General features: G+C 38.7%; 1 pseudogene; it reads left to right on the top strand.

Annotated features, from left to right (window-relative positions):
• Window positions 1–18,211: 18,211 nt before the first annotated feature.
• On the top strand, window positions 18,212–18,306 carry LOC147509990 (small nucleolar RNA R71; annotated as a pseudogene).
• The last annotated feature ends 1,586 nt before the right edge of the window (window positions 18,307–19,892 follow it).

The raw sequence follows: 19,892 nt of genomic DNA, 5'->3' as shown, positions 1-19,892 counted from the left end.
ACACCATCCTACTCCTAATTGAGTTAGAGAGATCTTTATTAAGTATTATGGGGCTTAGGTTGGTGGTGTAGAAGAAAATGAGAATGGAAAATAAAAAATGACAAGTATGAGAGAATAAGGTATTCAAAATATTTGCACTAGAGAAATCCTTGTTTTCGTTTCTTGCTTTTACATGAGTTTCCATACTTTACACTTTTAAGCTTTTGGACTTCTTTTGATTTTGATTTGATTTTGGGGAGTTCTAACTGATTTTTATTTGGGACAGGCCTTTCTCTTTATTTTTCCACATTTCATCCTACTTCTCATACTCATCATTTATGAAGGTTTATTTTATTTGGGGTTAATAGATGGGTAAGGAATTGTTAGTGAAAGTGAAAGGTTTAATGAAAGGTTCAGTGGGGCGACTAGCGGTAAAATTTGTAATAGGTATGAATTTTTGGCTATGTCGATCCAAATTAAGAATGCCTAAATTCTCGCCTAAGGTTCGGATGGTGATCAAGTAAGTAGATGCGTGATTTTCTCTATTCAGAAAAACTACCCCTCTGTGTCATTAGTCATAATTTACCCATATCGAGGCTTTTTGGTTAGATTCTCATAGGGTTGATAATTTAAGTAGACTAACCATAGATTCCAGAAACTTACTACTATGTACAATTAATGGTACGCAGTGCATGAATGCTCATGAAAAGATGTAAAAACTATTGTGTATGTATTATCTTAAGTTTCTAAGAGCGAATCCTAATTCGAATGCTAATATGAGATTTCTAGACAATTTTCATCATAGAAAAGAAAACAATACTTTGTCACAAAGTACATTCATTAAAAAAAAAGAAAATAAAAACTATATACAACCTACAAGTTGCCTAATTTTTGTTATAGGTTTAAAACACCCCGAACAAAATGATGTTTAGTCCTCAAAATATCAAGAGTTAAAGAAAGAAATTACCTGAGAACCGTGAGCAAAATTAGGGTTGGACAGTTGCAATAAAAAGTTATTCTAACATAATATAATATACAAAAAGAAAAAAATAGCACACCAAACACAACTATATACAGCTAAATATATATATATATACACAGTGGCCTACTCAAATTTACCAACCACTAGATACCGACATTCTCTAGTCATCTCGAGTGAAATGCATTTCCTTAGCATCACACCAATAGATAATGGTTTGCCAAATGGTGCTCAATTGTGGTGCTCCTGATTCGTTCAAATGTGCCAACATGTCATCGTCGTCAAGGAAGCAAAAGATGTTCTACAAGTACCGTGAAGACCATCCACGCCATGCCCTAAACCTCAATGAACGAATGATTTTGTTCATAAGGCACATAGAATCGACCTTAACCCAGTAGTTAAAAATGGCCAAAACTATGGGAAATGTGTCCTCATAATTCGGCATGCGGTTACAGGTAAAAGTAAATAATTATGCCGAAAATTGCGAGCTCTTTTCAAATTTGAGATAACACAGTGTGTGATATCAAAGAATGTATGACCTTGAGCAAGAGCATTGAAGACTACACATGCAGTGTCATTGGCAATAGAAAAATACCAATCTCCCATGATGTTTAGAAGTACAAACAACATCGCATTTCCCACGTTCATGGTCATACTTGCTAAGGGAATGGTGGTATGTGGCCATCTGCCAGGTGTAGCTCCTTCATCTATCTGTGCTAGACCATCGCCATATGTCCAGCAAAAATGAGACCACGAAAATGAACAGTATGAATTCTGGCTGATGTATGACCATGTTGTCGCTGGCTCGTGATAAGGAAGATCCAAAGTTAGGGCAATAGTTGGCTCAGAGAAAATATGTTGTGCCCCCAACTGTGATCGTGAACCCATCTAGGAAGAAACCTTGTGCATGGTTGATAGCTTGTGTGTTTTCCATATTGGCATAAAAGTATGTAGCCAAACTTGGAGAATAAGTTTGGTCCGGTTGAAGAACTAGGGAAGACCACCCAATGTCAATAGTGTAGTCACGGAAGTAAAGGCCATAAGCAGTGGATTCCATCATAGCCTGGAATGATTACCCAGGGATGATATTTTGAGTTGCCATGCTTGATGAAGATGATCTTGGATAGAGTAGAAAGAGGCGTGACTTATAGCAGTGAATCCTGACAGACTATCAATCACCATGATGAGAAGTCCCAAAATAATTAGTCACGTTGTGTGAAGCAACAAGAAGGTCCCACCATAAGGGAATCAAATATGTTCTCCACGCCTGATGATAAAGTGGAACAAAAAGAATATTCCAAGAATGTCTGACAAGATGGATGGAAGAGTATGGAAGAAGATATGGCCCTCCTGCAAACAAATTGAAAACAATAGTTTAAAATTTGTTTTGACATGACGATTTATTAATAACAACGAGAATTATTACAACCTAATGGGCATACTATCATTAACCACTACTTAACAAGAGAAAACACAAAAAGGCAAAAGAGTTTGACTAAAAAATTCTTAAAAAAAACAAATTATTTAAAAACATGAAAATGATCATGGGTGAGGATGATGATTATTGGGTGGAAACAGATCGTGCAGAAGACTGTTGAGTTGAACAAATTGCTGGGCAGCCTGTTACTGAAATTCCCCTTGATTTGTGGAAATCATGGTTTCATTCTCCAGGAGGAGAGCATGATTTTCCAAGTTTTTCGAGTGATTTTCCAAGATGTCCTCATGTTCCACATCATGCATCGATTGGCTTTCCTGAAAGTCCAAAATATCTGTGGTGATGCTTTCCTGACGTGCATGTAGTTCCCGCAGGCTTTTGTGAATGAACTGAAGTCCTGCCATTAGATTAAAAATATTGTGCAGGGCATCCTCATCAAAGTAGTTTTCAGAGAAGGGTACTTGTTCTTGGGTGTCTTGGTCGTCTGTCAAGTGCATTTGAGCATTTATAGTCCAAAAACCTGTAACGCACTCTGCATTGATTGTAATAAGGCACGCCACTTTTAGGGGAATTGTTTGATGAACAAGATGAAAACCCTAACGCAACATGATTTGCATTACAATGGTGGGTAGAGGGGCTAATGTTGGGCGTGCCTTGACAATCGATTTCCAGAGAAATTAGATTATGCAAAAATCCTCCCTTTTATTCTGCTTCACCCAGAGTAAGTGGAGGAGAGGCTTGGTAATATAAGATGTTTTTGAAGTTCCAACCACATTGTGTGCCGACCAATTGAGCACAACTCATTGATTTTGTTGCAAAGATCGCTGGAGAACAGCGTGGTTCCTTTGGCCTAGCTCGCCATGAGATACAGTTGCAAGCATTAGTTGTATGACGGAGTCAAATATTGGTATCTGAAGATGTAGCTCAGGGTATTTCATTGGAATTTGAACGATCTCGGAGATGATTTCCGAAACCAATTCAAACTACTGGTCATTGGTGCGGAAGAAAAATCGACCTCTTTCAACCTTTCTATGCTTGTAAAACTTCATAACCAATCCCCTGAATAAACCGCTTCAGAATTATGTAATAGAGGCAACCATCCTTGCTATATGATTTCAGTGTCAAAATATGGATGAAACAAGCCTTCATGAAAATTCGTTAAAAAATTATGCTCGGCTACAATACCTCTTGGTGGACTCATTTTAATTCGAAGTAAGGGAAAAATGGAGAAGGTTGAGTGAAATGAAGAGGTCAAAATATTTCAATTTTATAATGATTCACTGATCAGGATGGAATGAGTGGTTAGATTCGGAATTAATGTGCGGCATGTAGCAAGTATAGGTATCCAAGGTGGGTCATTTAACGTCAGATTCCTAAGATGATAAATGAGTTGTTCACAATATTAGACACTATGGTGGAAGGTTTCACAGGGCAGTTAGACCAACATGTATATTCTGAAATGATGTAGTTTACCTCAATATTTGAAGCTAGTTAGAGCATACATAGTAGCGCACGCAACCTTGATTAGGCATACCCAAATAGCGAGCACGACTTGTTTTGAACAACATGATTCGAGTTTGTTTCTTTTTGTGAGTTTTTAAATTTTTTGGGTTTTTTTAATTTCTTTGGTTTATGATAAAAGAAAAATACAAATAATACACACAAATAGAACATAGTGAATTTCTCCATTTAATACGTAAATCGTACAAATGTGTGAGAATTATTTAACACACTACGCTAATTAACAAAAAACATTAAAGAAAAGGAAAGATGTATGTTACATAGATCTAGATATTCTGGAGGACTAGATGCATAACCAACAGTATGACAACGATAAACATTATTAGCATGAAGACCTTGAATGCATCATCAAGTTGCTGTTTTTCAAAATTTTCGATCGTATCCATTATGCGATAAAATAGTAGATTGTGGAAGAAGTAATTTGTGGAGAGGTAGAGAATAGGATGAGTGAAGTAGTGTGAGGGGGGTCAATATTTACAGGGAATAAACATGACCGTTTGGGGGAAAGCGTGCTAGATAGAGCTGTTGGACCTGTCCATTGTGCATAGTGTGGATCAGTTTGTTGGACTTAGTTTTGGATCAGTCTGTTTGGCTTAATCATTAGGGCCAATGCATAATTCAACAGTTTGATTTATATAGACAGTAATCTTCCAACATACATAATTTCTCATTTAATTCTTCTTAAGATACAAATTTTTGAGAAATTAATAAACACGCAGCATACATTAATAGAAAAAGGAAATGCAATTACTTAAGAAAAACAAATGAAAGAAGTCATTATTAAACTAGAAGTATTAAAGCTGCTACTGCAAATCTTCAGGGTTAGCGAAAGATGAGCCCGGTTATGACGATGACATGGATGACGAGCTCCTAAACTGTCTAGCTGATCCTAAAGATCCTCTAGAGACTGCAGTATACCTGACCTTTAAAGTGGTGTTGGTTGGCCATGGGCATGCACTGGAACTCATTCTACCTAGCTCGTATCTGGTTCTGAAATTCGCCCATGGAGTGCTCCATATTCACTTGGGGAGTGAACATGTTACGCATACCAGTGTTAATCGAGCACAGGGCGTCCATTGGGTGATGCATATCTCTCATGGCAGTCTCCTAAAAGAAATGTGGAGGGGATGGAGGAGGAGCAGGCATGTGATCGTGCTCTGCTGCCACTTTCTCTGTAGGGTCCCAGTGATTCATTACATAGGTTTCGAAAATCCCAAAATTTTCAAAAGGCCTCGAGGGAATCATGGAGTAGTAGACTGGAAGCCTAAATGTAGCATAATTTGTGTAACAAGAATAGCAAGAGGGGTTGACCTATTTGTGGCATGTGTAATGATATTGCCGAGGAAGTGCACCATACAAAAATTTTCCTTCCTCTCCTGTAGGATCCACAACAAGTGAAGAAACGTCTTGTTAACATCAGATGTCTTTGAGGTGCTGATCACATTATAGGCCACCCATTGTGTGGCCGCCAACTGGTTACGAAGCAAAGAGTGTTGATATGCGCATCTCGAGGTGTCATTGTATTCCCCCTCAATTAGCATGTCGATCATCAAATCCAAAATGCTCGGGTACTCTGATAGCTTTAATGTCAGAGTATAGTAGTTTACCAGGATGCCAGTGATATCCGATATCAACTCCAACATTAGCTCACCTCAACCGTAATCCAGAACTCATTCCCCTGAAAACCTCCATTGTTGTAAAACTTAAACACAAAATCTTCAGAGTAGTGCTCCGTATTTTGGTGCAATAGATACTCCCACCCTCTACTTTCAATCTCCTCATAAAAAAAGGGATGAAACATGCTGCCATTATAGAGGTTGTGGAAATTCCTCTCGACTGTGATTCGCCTTTGTTGGGTCATAAAGAGGTTGTTTGAACTGAATCAGGATGGATTTGAGATTAGAAGGAGATTTGGGACTTGATGTATGAAAATTATTGGATTTGGGCATGGATGGGTCACGCGTGCGAGTCGAGTTTAGGCTGGCATAGTCGCATGCGCGAGTCGGGTTGGTTGGAATCGAGATCCGAATTTAAGGGAAGAAGAAGATAAGGGGAATGACGTGTGTGATGGCTCGCATGGGTGTTTTAGGACGTGGGCACGTGGCTTGGATCGGTCTGGATATTTGGCACAAGACCAAAACAATTTCAGAAATCCCAATTATGTCCTGGATTCTTCTGAAAACTTCAAACGCGGATTCCCAATTCGTTTCAATTCTAAATTTGACAAATGAGCTACGAAAATGATCATCATGAAAAATTTCATCCAATGGCATATGACATTTTTTTACATACATATATATATACAAATGTACAAGGGAAGATTAACGTGTTAGCAACATTGGACGGCCCATAGACTATGCACATAAAATCCCTGGCAACTGTCATATCGGCTATGGAGCAAACCCAATCTAGCTAGACTGTGGCTTAATCTTTATGTTTTGGGGGCCTAAGGTGCAAGATGATACAATCCTATATTGTGCGAAGGGTGCAACAGTCTAATAATGTTACCCTTATTACATATGGTATAGCCTCAAACTGCCCTGAAACAAAATCAAATAACAAACAGTTAGGGGTTGGCTGATCGGCTCCCAAATGTGCGTTTTATTACCAATATATTGCTGCATTACAGTCCCTCTTACGCTTAACGAAAAGACAACTCATAGCTTTTATTGCCTTTTTAAGGTTAAGGAGTATTTCAGACCACTTATCATAAAAGCTGCATCTTAGCACCAAAATGGAATCTTAATCATGCTTATTATGAAGACTAGTAGCTGCTATATAAAAGTACTGAAAAAGCCAAAGTCAACAGTCAAAGGACTAAAATTAGAGGACCAAAGATGGAGGCCCTTATCTCAAATTATGAAGACTTATCCATAAACCTATCTTGGTCAAGAAGGCACCCATAAAGCAAAAGTAAAAGCAAAAGTGAAAGGGGTGAGGTGTCTTGTTTAGAATGGATGAGGGCAAATCTGTAAATGGCAAAAGTAGGGGTATATAAACAAAAAGCAAAAGAAAGAGAACTCATCCATTGTCTTAGGATCCAAACCATTTGGTTTGTTTATTTTCTTGTCTTGTTTTTCAATTTATGTTTTTAATTTCTTGTTATTTCATTTTCTTTATTTCAATCAACTTGTTATTGTTCTTTGTTTCAATCTTCATGTTGTTCTTGTTTGCTTGTTTCATTTCAATATTTTAATCAATCTTCATTTCATATTCTTAAGTCATTTTAATCTACAATCAAAGCTTTCAAGTTCATTAGCTTAAGACCATTCTAAGATTCAAGAGTGTACCTTTCTTCTTCTATCTCCTTCACTCAAACTCTAAACAATTTAGGATGAACCTCAACTTCTAAACTCTTTTGAAGTATACTTCCACCAACTAAAGCTTCAAATGGCGCCGCCGTCATGGATTGAAGGAGTGAGAGTGATTGGTTGAGAATCTAAAAAGGGAACATCATTCTCACCTCTCCATTTCTATTTTTTTTTTTATTTTTCGTCATTTTATTTTTATTGTTTCTCTATACTGAGATACTTTTTTGCAAATCAGGTTGCGGGACAACAAAGGTGGAGAGGAGTTGATCCAACAGCGAAGATGATTTGGCCGCCCACCCATACCGACCGACGACCGCACGCCGGGCGTAAGTTTGACTTGACCGGGTTCACCTCCACAGAAGTGCATGAGATTGTTTTGAGGTCCAGTTCATTTGTAACACACAATTGTACTCCGGGACCAAATTTTGTAATAGAGTAAGAGAAAATAGTTGAACTTGTTTGTAATAGTTAGTGCTAAAAAGAAAAAGAAAAAGGAAAAAGAAAAAAAAAATAAAATTAGTTTTGGATTGATTTCTTATGGTGAACTTGAGTTAAACTTGGTTTAAGTTTAATACTTACCAAAGGATTAAAGTTTTAATTACCTTGGGAAGTTTGAGTGTGTGAGACAAGTTTTGTATCATAGCTCACACACTTTGAATTAACTTGGTAATCAATACTATAAGTCCAATTGACTCTAGTTAATCTAGGTGATTAATCTAAAACTAGTTAAGTATACTAGTATAATCTTAGTTAAGTTTAAGTTTGAGCCCTTGAAGGCAAAGTTTTATAAATTGTCAAAAACCCAACTTGTAGGCCTTTTAAGTTGGCCTTTATTTGTAACTTAAAACAGGGTAAAGCTCGAAAGGTTGGGCGTGATTCTCAGATCAAGCGCTAACCGACGTCGTCTTCTCCTCAAGCAGCATGTAATCACGGCTTGAGAGGTAAATTTTAAACATCCTTGATAAAACATAAAATGAATAGTTTACCTACGAAATGAACGATAAAACTCAAAACGTAAGTAAACTAAAACTAATTTACGTGCCTATATTTATCAAAGATTCTACTCTCAATCCTATGAGATATAGTGGAGTAGAGTGATTCGTTCCACTCCTAGTCCTTCCGTATGCTATGTTCTCAAGTGTAAGTACTCTAAACTTAAAGTCTAATGAGAGATTTACGAATGAGGCAACTAGACTACGATGCAACTACCCACGAAATGCAACTAGTCGACTATGGGAATAACTAAGGGAATGCTACGTTGATTCTATGATAAGGAGTTAGAGGGGGATTGATTCCACCTTAACTCGACTTAAATTCCTTTTAACGATGAATCGTCGTAATCCGAATTGAACTGCTTCGCAGAACAATTGGTTCTTCCTAATCCCTAATTACACATGGCATTCCTACCAATTCATAACTAGCATATGAACGATTAAACTCATTCTCATGGTGAACTAATCGTTTCTAGAGTGGAAATGAAATTACGACGATTTAACGATATTCGGAATCAAGCTTTCATCAAGGCTTCTCAACCCCCTCTAATGGAGGTTTAGCCGAGAATCATTACGCAATCATTTCCGATTACATTTAAACTAAACATGATATAAAGAATTGAAATTTACTTAATTAAACAATAATGAAATCTAATTTAATGACTCAATTGAAATAAAGACAGGAATTGAAATTAGATCTAGGAATGGAAATGACAAAATCGAAATTGATAAAAAATACTACTTTATTGATCTAATAAAAATGAAAAACAAGATTCAAAGGTTTAATCTAATACAATAATTGAAATGGAACTAAACTTAATTAATCTACATGAAAAACTAGATCTAGAATTCATTAATGGAGGCTAACTAAGCTAAATCTAATCTAGGTCTAACTATCTACCATTAACAAAGAGCTAAGCTTTTGTTTTTATACATTCAGATCCAAAAATCGTGCATGGGCTTGGAGCCATGTTTTGGGCCGAGAATCGGGGCCCAAAACCCAATTCTTTCAAATTCAAAAGGCCTCTTCAGCTGCAGTTAGCTTCAACAGACTTTCCGTCCACTTCTGCTCCTCTGATTGGGTCAAGTCTTAGACCATTGGAAAGCTCTTTCCGAGCCGGTAGTTTTGACATAAGGTAGGCCCCATTCCAAGGTCTGAGTCCAAAGATATGTCCTTCGGAAGTTCTGCTGACTTTGTGTACTATTTCTGCCCGCGTCGACTTTTCAGCTTTTGACCGGGCTTTTAGAAAGGCTTTGTCTTCTTGAAACTTGGCCTTTAATCACGGAATTCCTTAGTAACCGACCTTTGCTCCTTTATCTCGCTAAAGTGGCACATTTCTGCACATAATGGACTTTGAAGCCTGAAATGCATAAAAACACGTAATCAGTGTTAACTCTTAATTATTACTCACATAATTGGTTTAAAAGTATGACTGTTAAAGGGTTAAAAATACAGTTTTGGGCTCTTATCAAACCACCCCCAAACAGAATTTTGCTTGTCCTCAAGCAAAGATGAGAAATTTGAATAAGTGACCAAAAATGGAGTTCTAACTACTCTCGCTTTTATTTGAGTCGCGATTGCATTGACCATATGCAACAAGGCCTTAAACCACTAGGAATTCCCTAGTGGACGAGTTATAGCCTCGTGAGAGTTTTCCAGTGAAGGTACTCACAAACTTCATCTATACTACAACGACTAAGAAATAAAACTATTGTTTCCTTATTCATGCTCCAAACTATCTATACATCTCACTAGCTATGAACAAGAATAACCAAGTCACAAACCTAAGCTAATATATGCATAATACTCAATCATCTATAATAAACATATATACAATGAGTAATACTATGAAATGTCTAGCAGATCCATTTTTGAAACTCGGAATAGCGTCCTTAAGTAGGTTCTCACAATAATAGTCAAGATACAACACTCTGATTTTTCCACTCAAGTTTTGCTACTCTAGTGCGCAGTGGGCACACTTTACCTTACAATCTCAATGACACACAAGGAAGTCGGAGTCGATCAAACACATTTGCCACTTACTATCACAATAATATATTCCTAATTGAGCTAGAGGTCTTTATTAGGTGTTTCGGGGATTAGGAGATGGTTTAAGAAGGAAGGAAATGGATATTCAAAAAGGACAAGTCTGAGATAATAGTCTTTATATTATGTAACTAGAGAAAACCTTGTTATTTACTTTTGCTTCTACACTTTGTTTCCATCCTTAGCCATATTTTTCTTTTTCTTTTCTCTTTTTTTTTTTTTTTTTCTTTGGCTTTTGACTCCCTTTTATTCTATTTTTGGAGTTTTTATTTTATTTCTATTTTTATTTTTCTTTTCCTTGGATGGAAACTTCTTTCCTTTATTTTCTGAAGCAATTAACTAACTTTTGTTTACACAGGTTTTTCTCTTCTTCTTTCTTCCTCATTCTATTCTCAGACTTATTCTAAATTGGGTAGGTTGATTTATTTATTTATTTTTATTTTGTTTTTGTTTTTGTAACAGGGTAAAGGGATTGTAGTTTATGAAAGGCTAAAGAAAGGCTTAGAGGGGCGACTAGCGGGAAATAATTCCTAGGTTTGAATTTTTGGCTATATCGATCCAAAAAGGGCCTAAATTCTCGCTTTTAGGATATGGCATAGTGATCAAGCAAGTGGACGGTGATTTCTCTATCCGGATTTTACTTCTCCCTTTGTGTCATTTTTCAAATGTTTCGCCTATATATAAGGCTTTAGGCTATATTCTCACAGGATTTGTAGAATAAGTACTCTAGCCTAGATTTCGAAACTTATCGCTAACAATCATAGATACTCATGTAATATATTTATAGATAGATGCAAAGATTATTACCTACATATTAACCTAAGTTTCTAACAATTATTCTGATGCAACAGCTTACGGAGACTTCTAGATTGTTAAGAGCATGGAGAAAGAAACAATACCAATATTCCTAAGTGTATAGCATAACTTATTTATTTATATTTTTGAATTTTTGAAATTTTAACTAGAAACAAATTCATATTATACATATCTATATCCTAACAGATGCCTTAATTACACGTGTTTCTATGCCCCCAAACAAAAAGCATGCTTTGTCCTCAAAGCATTTAAATAAAGAGGGTAGGAAAAATACCATTGAAACGCGCGGAAATTCGTGAACATCTATAAAAACAAGGTTAGAACGCACTAATATAGGAAATAAAACTCATTACACAACTCTATACGAAGTTCTACCCATTATGGGGTTAACAAAAATGAAATTGCTTGGGACATAAGCGCACACTAACTAGAATGAACACTTACCTTATTCCCCGCGATTACTTGTCATCTTCCTCATTCTCTTCTTTCATAAAGAAGTGAGGTTCCTTCATTCCCCCCATTCAATGATAATTTGTCGCTTCCCGCCATTTATCATCTATGATTGCTAACCTATTAAGAGCCACTTGTGGTCCGACGGGGTGTAGGGTGCAACCAGATAAGGTTGTATCCTCCACCCTTGCCAAGTCATTGCACGGAAAGATCGAATAATACTATTGGTGGGTCGCATGATTCGAATCGTAATCCAATCCGCGGAAGCGTGTACAAAAATAGAAAAGAAACATAGCATAATACGAAAACTAGAACGGGCATAAGAAGGTACTTATGCCTCATGCTATAGGATCGAGCTAAACTAGACATCAAGGTTCGGGAAGGTCATGACACATACGCCCCGTGGGCTAAAGCAAGGAAGACGCCGCAAGTGGCATCATTCACGTAAGAAAAACGCCATTCCCCTAAAATGTTTAGCATGATCCAAAACATAACAGTTCCTATGTTCATGGATAGGCTACCAAAGGCGACGTTATATTCCCTTTGGTCCTCAATACGAAAATGCCCGCGCCATACCACTCATGCAAAACTCATAAGTGTAGACATACATATTATCGACCAATAGCACCATGGGTCTTGTATTTCAAATGGGCATAGCCAGTCCAAGAACAAATGCTAGCAAGAACCCGGTAATTTCCATTGGTTCATTATCAATGTTGATGGAGAACACTTGTTCTCCATCCGGTCTTTCAAAGAAAATGCAGTTATCGTGAAAATAAGATGCTAGAGTCGGAGAATAAAGTGCATCCGGTCTTACCATAAGCGGCTCCCACCAACGAATGTGATCGCCACAAAACCAAGCACCATAAGTAGTGCTTTGGAACAAATCTTCGAAAGACTGTTCCGTATCAATGTTGGAGATGTCATCTCAAAATTACGCTTTGGAATAGCTGCGAATGATCCGATACTACGCTAAAAGCTGGAAATTTTCTGGTCCACGAAGTCGGTACGCCGAAAGCTCGATAGAGCGCTGTCGCTCGAAGAAATTGAAATTTCCAGTGTTTGGCTGGTCGCTTCAGCTTAAGCAGAGCCGAGCCTCGACAAAACTCAAAAATATACAGAGTGCGCTCTGTAGAAGCGCTGAAAAGCGCCGGAGTTGCGTAAACTTCGGAAAATGAGCCAAACGAGGGAATCGCGGGAGTGAAAGGTGAGTGATGGAGTTTAGGTGTAGTGTGAGTTGTGAGGATAGATTGTATCAAGTTTATATAGGTTTAAAGTTGCTAAAATGGATCGGGGAAGTTGCCAAAACTAATTACGGCAGTTCGAAATCCTAAAATTTCCAAACCCAAAACGGAAACAACTCATATCCTTGATTCTAATTCAAACCCAGTTATCTTTTAGGTTGATTTTATGATAGAATGTACCTATTTAATCTAGATTTCATCCTACAATGATACTCAATCATAGATATGCCTAAACGGCCATATTTTCACCTTGACTCATAATAAATTCTAACACGAGGGTTATAAAAATAATGCTTGAATTGATAAAACCACCCCCAAACAAGTTGGGAAGGTGGGATCAATATGAAACAACCACGCATACTGAAAATAACCCCTTATATTAAAATTTTCATTCGGAGTACATTACACTACAAAATTCAAATTACGGAAATAAAACTTACATAAAAATAAATGACAGTAATGAAACTACAAATAAAACATAAAACGTCAAACTATACTATCCCTAGCTACTCCGGAACTGGTGGCGGAGGGAACATGCTCCGGAGAGTGCTCCTGAGCTCCTGAAGAGCTAGCACCATTCGTCCTTCGGCGACGACGCTCGTGCCTGGATGGTGTGTCCTCAGAAGGAGAGTCCCCGTGAGGTGGGAATCGAATCGACAAACTTCGTCCGAACGGGCTTAAGCTTCTAGCTCGGTGCTCATCTGTTCCCACCTCTCGTCCTCTCTCTGGGTACGGAGCTCGTAGTTGTGATGCATCGTTGCCTGTCGAGTCCGGAGGTCTTCACAGATAGTGTTAAGCGAACGCATGCCTCGATGGATCACAGCCATGCATTCTGCATCTGTCCAGCACCTTTCCAAGGCATCCGCGTCAAAACAGGTCAAGTCCTCCTCGTCCTCGGAGGCATCCTGATGTCCCCCAGCCTCCTCGGCATTCTCAGCTCCTCCATCCTCTTCTTCTTCTTCTCTATCCTCAGCCAATCTCCAAACCAGTTGGACACACTCCTTATAGATCACGAGGGTTACGGTGGAGAGTGATGTATGTCCGATCGATGCGCTGAAAGCCTTCTCTCAACTTGAGCATGATCTTTGTTATCAACACGGGAGAGGGGCAATAGTCCTCCCTACTCCCCTAATCATGCTCAAGATAAAAACTCTAAGATGCGAAGTCATACTTCCGCTCACGAGAGTATCCATAAGATATGGAGGCGGTTCGGGCCGATATCGGCCGACCTTCCCTTCCCCGATGTTCCGACCAATCGAGCGAGTAGCCGGTTGGTTGGTCCTAAGGAAGCTTGTCGGACACAATCGCGATCTTGCATTGTAGTCCCCTCAATAACCGTCTCGTGCATCAATGGCTCTACCCCATTATCTTTGGGACTCCTAGCGAGGTGACATCGGATGGATTCTAGGCGGAATGCCTAGAATCTCAGCCAACAACCCAGTCGTCACTTCCTTCCGCCTCTTATTTACAACTACAAAATCCTAGTCCCTTCCAACTCCCTCATTATCATAGAACCGCCGGATTAAGTCCTCGTGGTAATAGGCTTCGTCGAGTACCACAAGCTATTCCATTCTCGATGATCATCTCACACCGTAAAGCGGCGAAAATGGTCGGCGTAAAAGCTTGTTCCGCAAAATTCGGCGTTGTTGAGCCATTGGAAGTTTGGAATGTAGTGGGGGTTTAAATGTGATGTAGTGGTGTGATTTTAATAGACCCGGTTGAAACAACCAAAGGTGGTGGTGGTGGTGGAGGGTGGTCGGCAGCACCAAAATTTTGAATTTTCGGTGGTTTTAGTGATGGAAATCGGTAGTGGTAGTGGTCGATGGTGTTTGGAATCGATTTGGGTTGGGATTTGATTTGGGGCGTGGGTAAATTTTTGTTTTCTTTTTATTTTGATATATATATATATTTTTTTTTTTTTTTTTTTTTTTTTTTTTTTGGTTTTATTTTAAGCTTGGCGTTAATGGCGGAATGGAGGAAGAAGAAACGCGACTGTTGGTGGAGGTAGGGGCGTGTGCGCGCTATCCGTGGGCGCGGGTTGGGCCCAAGCCCAAAATCGAAATTTTGTGGATTTTTTTCCGATTTTTCGCGAACTTCAAATCAAAATTGGCGCTTCGTTACCGGTCCGATTTTTGTGAATGAGATATGGAAATGATCAGGAGAGAATTTCCAATCCACTGATCCATAAAACACTCTATTCCGACCGTGGATGGTATATAAGATAGTGGATAACGCCTGGAAGTGCGTGCATGACGTACGTTATGCGAACAATTAAACTCTAAATTTATGGATTATGTCAACCCGAATCGTAAGACAATAAAACGGCCTAAGCAACTCTAATGGGACATAAATATTTAGTACAGAAACACGAACACCCCACCCCCAAACAAATTTTTACAACGAAGCTTAGAAAATTTGTTTTTAGCAGTGGGTCTTTTAAAGTCAGATTCCCGAGACTTCCTAGGTTACTATGCTTATTCTTTAATATATATATCTATATTTTTTTTTTTAATTTTAAAAGTAAAAACAATAAACAATAAAGACATAATTTTCCCCATAGAGAAACATGACTCAAAAAATCCGAGAAAACATGCAAGAGTGGAAAACGTGAATTATGTTAAAACGTGGACTTAGGATCTGGTACTTACAGTCACACACTCCATAGGGAGGGCCCTGTTACCTTAATGGTGCACTCACCAATATATGGAAATGAAAGGAAATGCACCAAACACAAAAGTTAAGTCGTTTATAGTCAGATACTCGAGACTTTATCTAGACGTATGTATGAACATGCAGTTTATCATATATCAACAACCGAAATAGTTGTGGATCATTCCATAAATAAATATCCTAGAAAACATATCCAAACACAATTAAGCACCAAGATTTCCTATGACTCAACCTAGTGAAATGAAAGCGAAGTCGGATAACCTTATTACGTAACCTAGCATGCCCCTTCTTTTTCATTTTTGAATGAGTGGGTGTTCTAGTAAATAAGTGTGGAAAAGTGAATGGTTGTGGAGAATATGGTGGATATGGATAAGTTGTAGAAAGACAGCCTGTAAACAATGAGGATGTGGTTTTAGCACAAAACTCATTCATTGTGTGTGTAGGGACTGTCTCAATTCTGAAAATGAAGGTGTCAAATGGTTTGTCCTTCTGTAGTATTTGTTTATTAGGTGAATTTAAAAAATTATAAAGCACAGAAGAAACAACAGGGTCGAGTGCAAAATCGAGATTCCTTTGAAAGGGTGGAATGAGGGGAATCGAGGTGGATGTTGTGTAAGGTAGTTCTTGATAGGGTGAATCGTCACCTGCTCTAAGAAACTCATCGAATTGCTCATCTAGATTGGTCATATCCTCGTTACTATTGTAGTTCTCTACATCTTTGAGAAAGTCATCTATCTCATCCTCATCCGTAATATGTGTATCGACTAGTGTAGGGATGGAAATGTTGGAGTCTGAACTTCCAAAGGAAAGAAATTTGGGCATATGATTATCAAGGAACGTGTTGTTGAAATAATCTCGAGCAAAGCTCTCGATCATGCTAACGTCTCCATCCATAGACGAATCGGGTAACCGTGGTTTTTGTTTTAAAACATTGACTTCAATAGCAAGATGGCCAAAAGACATGGACATTGAACCATCGCGGCAATTAATGAGCGCATTGGCAGTTGCCAGAAAAGGATGCCCTAAGATGATCGGGACAGAGTCGTTAATCCACGTCGTGGTCGAGGATGACAAAATCAGCCGGATAGTAAAAATCCTGAATTTTTACGAGAACATTTTCGGCGACACCCTTAGGATACTTAATAGATCGATCGACTAATTGCAACGCGTCATTCTAGTGGGTTGCATCTTGTCTAGACCTATTTGTCTATACAAATAAAACGGGGAGTAAGTTGACACTAGCCCCCAAGTCTAATAACGCCGGTCGTCGTATAAGAATCTCCTAAGGTGCATTGTATGCAAGATGGGGCGACCAGGGTCCTTGTACTTAACAATTCCATTATGTTCAGATAGAGTTGGGAATTGTTCTGTTAAAAAGGCCTCTTTTGGTATATTGGTCTTACGCCTAGTAGTACACAATTCCTTATGAAACTTAGCATGGTGTGGTAGCTTTTTTATAGCTTCGAGGAAGGGAAGGTTTATAGTTAGATTCTTGAAAACATCCCTAATCTCCTCGTAATTTGTGTCCCTAGTTAACATGGCTAATTTTTGTGGAAACGGTGGTTTCTGTCTATATTTAGCAATGGTTTTACCTGGATGTTTAACCGTGACCTCCTGTTTCTTAGGTTGTGTTGTAACTAGTACCTCTACAGTGGTAGGCTCTTCAGTTTCTATTTCGGTATCTAGTAATATAGCAGGTGTAGGGACTACTGGTGTGGTAACTATAGGCATAGTTACTTTGTTATCAACCACTCTACCGTAAGCGGAGGGTGGTGATGGCCTTTAGCTCCCCTACATTTCCATATACTCATTACTAGTATTATCGGTTTACCTCAAAGGCTGTATTTTGTTGTTTTAGGATTAGGTATTTCGTTACCTGGAAACACACCTTTGGGTTAGGCTTTATCTTGAGCCAACTGTTTGGTTAAATTATTAACGGATTGTAGAAGCTGTTGGTTAGATTGAGCCATGGTTTGGAAAAGTTTTTGGCTCACTTGTATGAAGGTGTCAAGACGATCCGGTTGTGTGGGTGTAGTAGTCACGGGTGGTGTGACTGGAATTATTTCACGTGAATTATTTATGGGTGGATTTTGATAGTTATTATTTACTGGAACGATACCTCTATTAGCATTATAATTATTATAACTACTTTGACCTTGTGCTTGGCCTTGTCGAGGTTGCACTTGGTTGTTATAATTATTAAAATTCCCACGACCACGCCCTTGTCGTAGTGGGGCTTGGTTAAAGCCGTCGCGTGAGGCCTAACATATTGATTATTGTACCCTTGAAGTGTGACGTTTTGGTTATTTCTCCAACCGAAGTTGGGATTTTGTCTCCAAGGGGCGTTAGGTTCACTATTAATGGAACAAGCTTATTCATAGGCAATAGGATAGTGTGAGTCGGGATGCTCGGGGCTCCAAATGAAACTACATGGATTTGTATTTACATTCATGGCCGAGGGGATTGGCTTTTGTTGTACGAAATGGCGTCTACCTTTTTGTGAGGGATTCAATTAGAGTTTTAAGCTCGGGGATCTGATTTAACCTCAAACATACTAGTAGCCTTAACTGTTGAAGAAGAACTAGCGGAGCGGGAGTAATCGTCACTACCCCTCCAGCTGTTATTTCGCTTAGTTTGGTCCTCTAAAAATTTATAAGCCTCCGAGGCTCCTTTGCTTAAGAAACTACCCCCATTCATTATGTCAAAGACTTTTTTATGGTGGTGTAGAAGTCCTTTGAAAAAGGCACGAACTAACGTGTCTTTCGCTAAGTTATGATGTGGACACTCTATAAGGAGATCGGTGAAACGATTCCAAGCCTCTGAAAATGATTCATAAGGATTTTGTCGAAAAGAAATGAATCTTGGAAAGCATCTCATCCGTCTTTAGGGGTGGGTAAAAATGTTCCATAAACAATTGAACAAGTTTAGCCCACGAGTCCACGTAATTAGGCGTTTGGGCGCTAACCAAGACGCCTTTATCGGCTAAGGTGAAAGGGAATACCCTTAATTTAATTTGTTCCGCACTTACCAACCGTAGGGATGGTGGAATGTTGTTAAGACTTGTTCAATCCTACGATGTAATGCCGATAGGGTTTTCATGGTCTAATCCATGAAAAACGGGTAACAAATTAAAAATATTTGGAGGGATTCGAAATCCCCACCCGGTCCGCTAGAACGATGCAAGATTTGGGGCTATCGCTCAAGGCTTTGTAGAAGTCGAGAGAGGCCTCTCTTTCGTCGTCGGGCATTGTGTCGTGATGTGTGTGAAATAGTAGCTAGAGGTGTAGTGGGTGGTATACTAGATAGACTTGTTTGTTGACGTTGTTGTGTAATTACGTTCGGTGTTTTGTTCGCCGCACCTTAATCTCATACAAGGCTAAAACCAAACTTAGCTAAACACATCAACACTCCAAACAATTCTCGATATACTAGTATAAACCTCTAACAGAGAGCGAGGTGTGGAAGAAAGGAATACCTGATTGCATCCTTGCTTTCGCTTATGAATAGCGTCTTGTTTACGCTTTTCAATTATATAGCGGTTAGAACACTGAAAAATATGAAAGAAAGAGCAAAGTTCGAGTCAAAACTGGCCGAAATCCGAAAAATTTGACAGATTTCGCGCCATAGTGGTGCGGTCGCTCGAGTAATTTTCAAATTACAGTGTTTTTAGCGCGGGTCGCGCTCCACATGGGGGCGGTTCGCGCTCTATGTCCAGTGAGTTAGGGCGGTCGTCGCTCAGGAGGATAGCTCCGTGTAATTTTTACCAGGAATTTTTCAACTCTGAAATGGACAACCACAGTATGAATCAAACAAGGGTGGGTGGGTGAAATGGGACTTTAAGAACAGTACTAATACTACGAAAACAATACGAAAGTGAAACTAAGATGGCAGCGGCACCATTTGATAAAACATAAAATGAATAATTTACCTACGAAATGAACGATAAAACTCAAAACGTAAGTAAACTAAAACTAATTTACGTGCCTATATTTATCAAAGATTCTACTCTCAATCCTATGCGATATAGTGGAGTAGAGTGATTCGTTCCACTCCTAGTCCTTCCGTATGCTATGTTCTCAAGTGTAAGTACTCTAAACTTAAAGTCTAATGAGAGATTTACAAATGAGGCAACTAGACTACGATGCAACTACCCACGAAATGCAACTAGTCGACTATGGGAATAACTAAGGGAATGCTACGTTGATTCTATGATAAGGAGTTAGAAGGGGATTGATTCCACCTTAACTCGACTTAAGTTCCTTTTAACTACTTAATCGTCAAGAATCCGAATTGAATCGCTGCTTCAAGAACAATTGGTTCTTCCTAATCCCTAATTACACATGGCATTCCTACCAATTCATAACTAGCATATGAACGATTAAACCCATTCTCATGGTGAACTAATCGTTTCTAGAGTGAAAAGGAAATTACGACGATTCTACGATATT

The sequence above is a fragment of the Coptis chinensis genome, chromosome 3 (assembly GCF_015680905.1).
Source record: "Coptis chinensis isolate HL-2020 chromosome 3, ASM1568090v1, whole genome shotgun sequence".
Classification (NCBI taxonomy): Eukaryota; Viridiplantae; Streptophyta; class Magnoliopsida; order Ranunculales; family Ranunculaceae; genus Coptis; species Coptis chinensis.
This window is presented reverse-complemented; position numbering and strand designations above follow the sequence as displayed.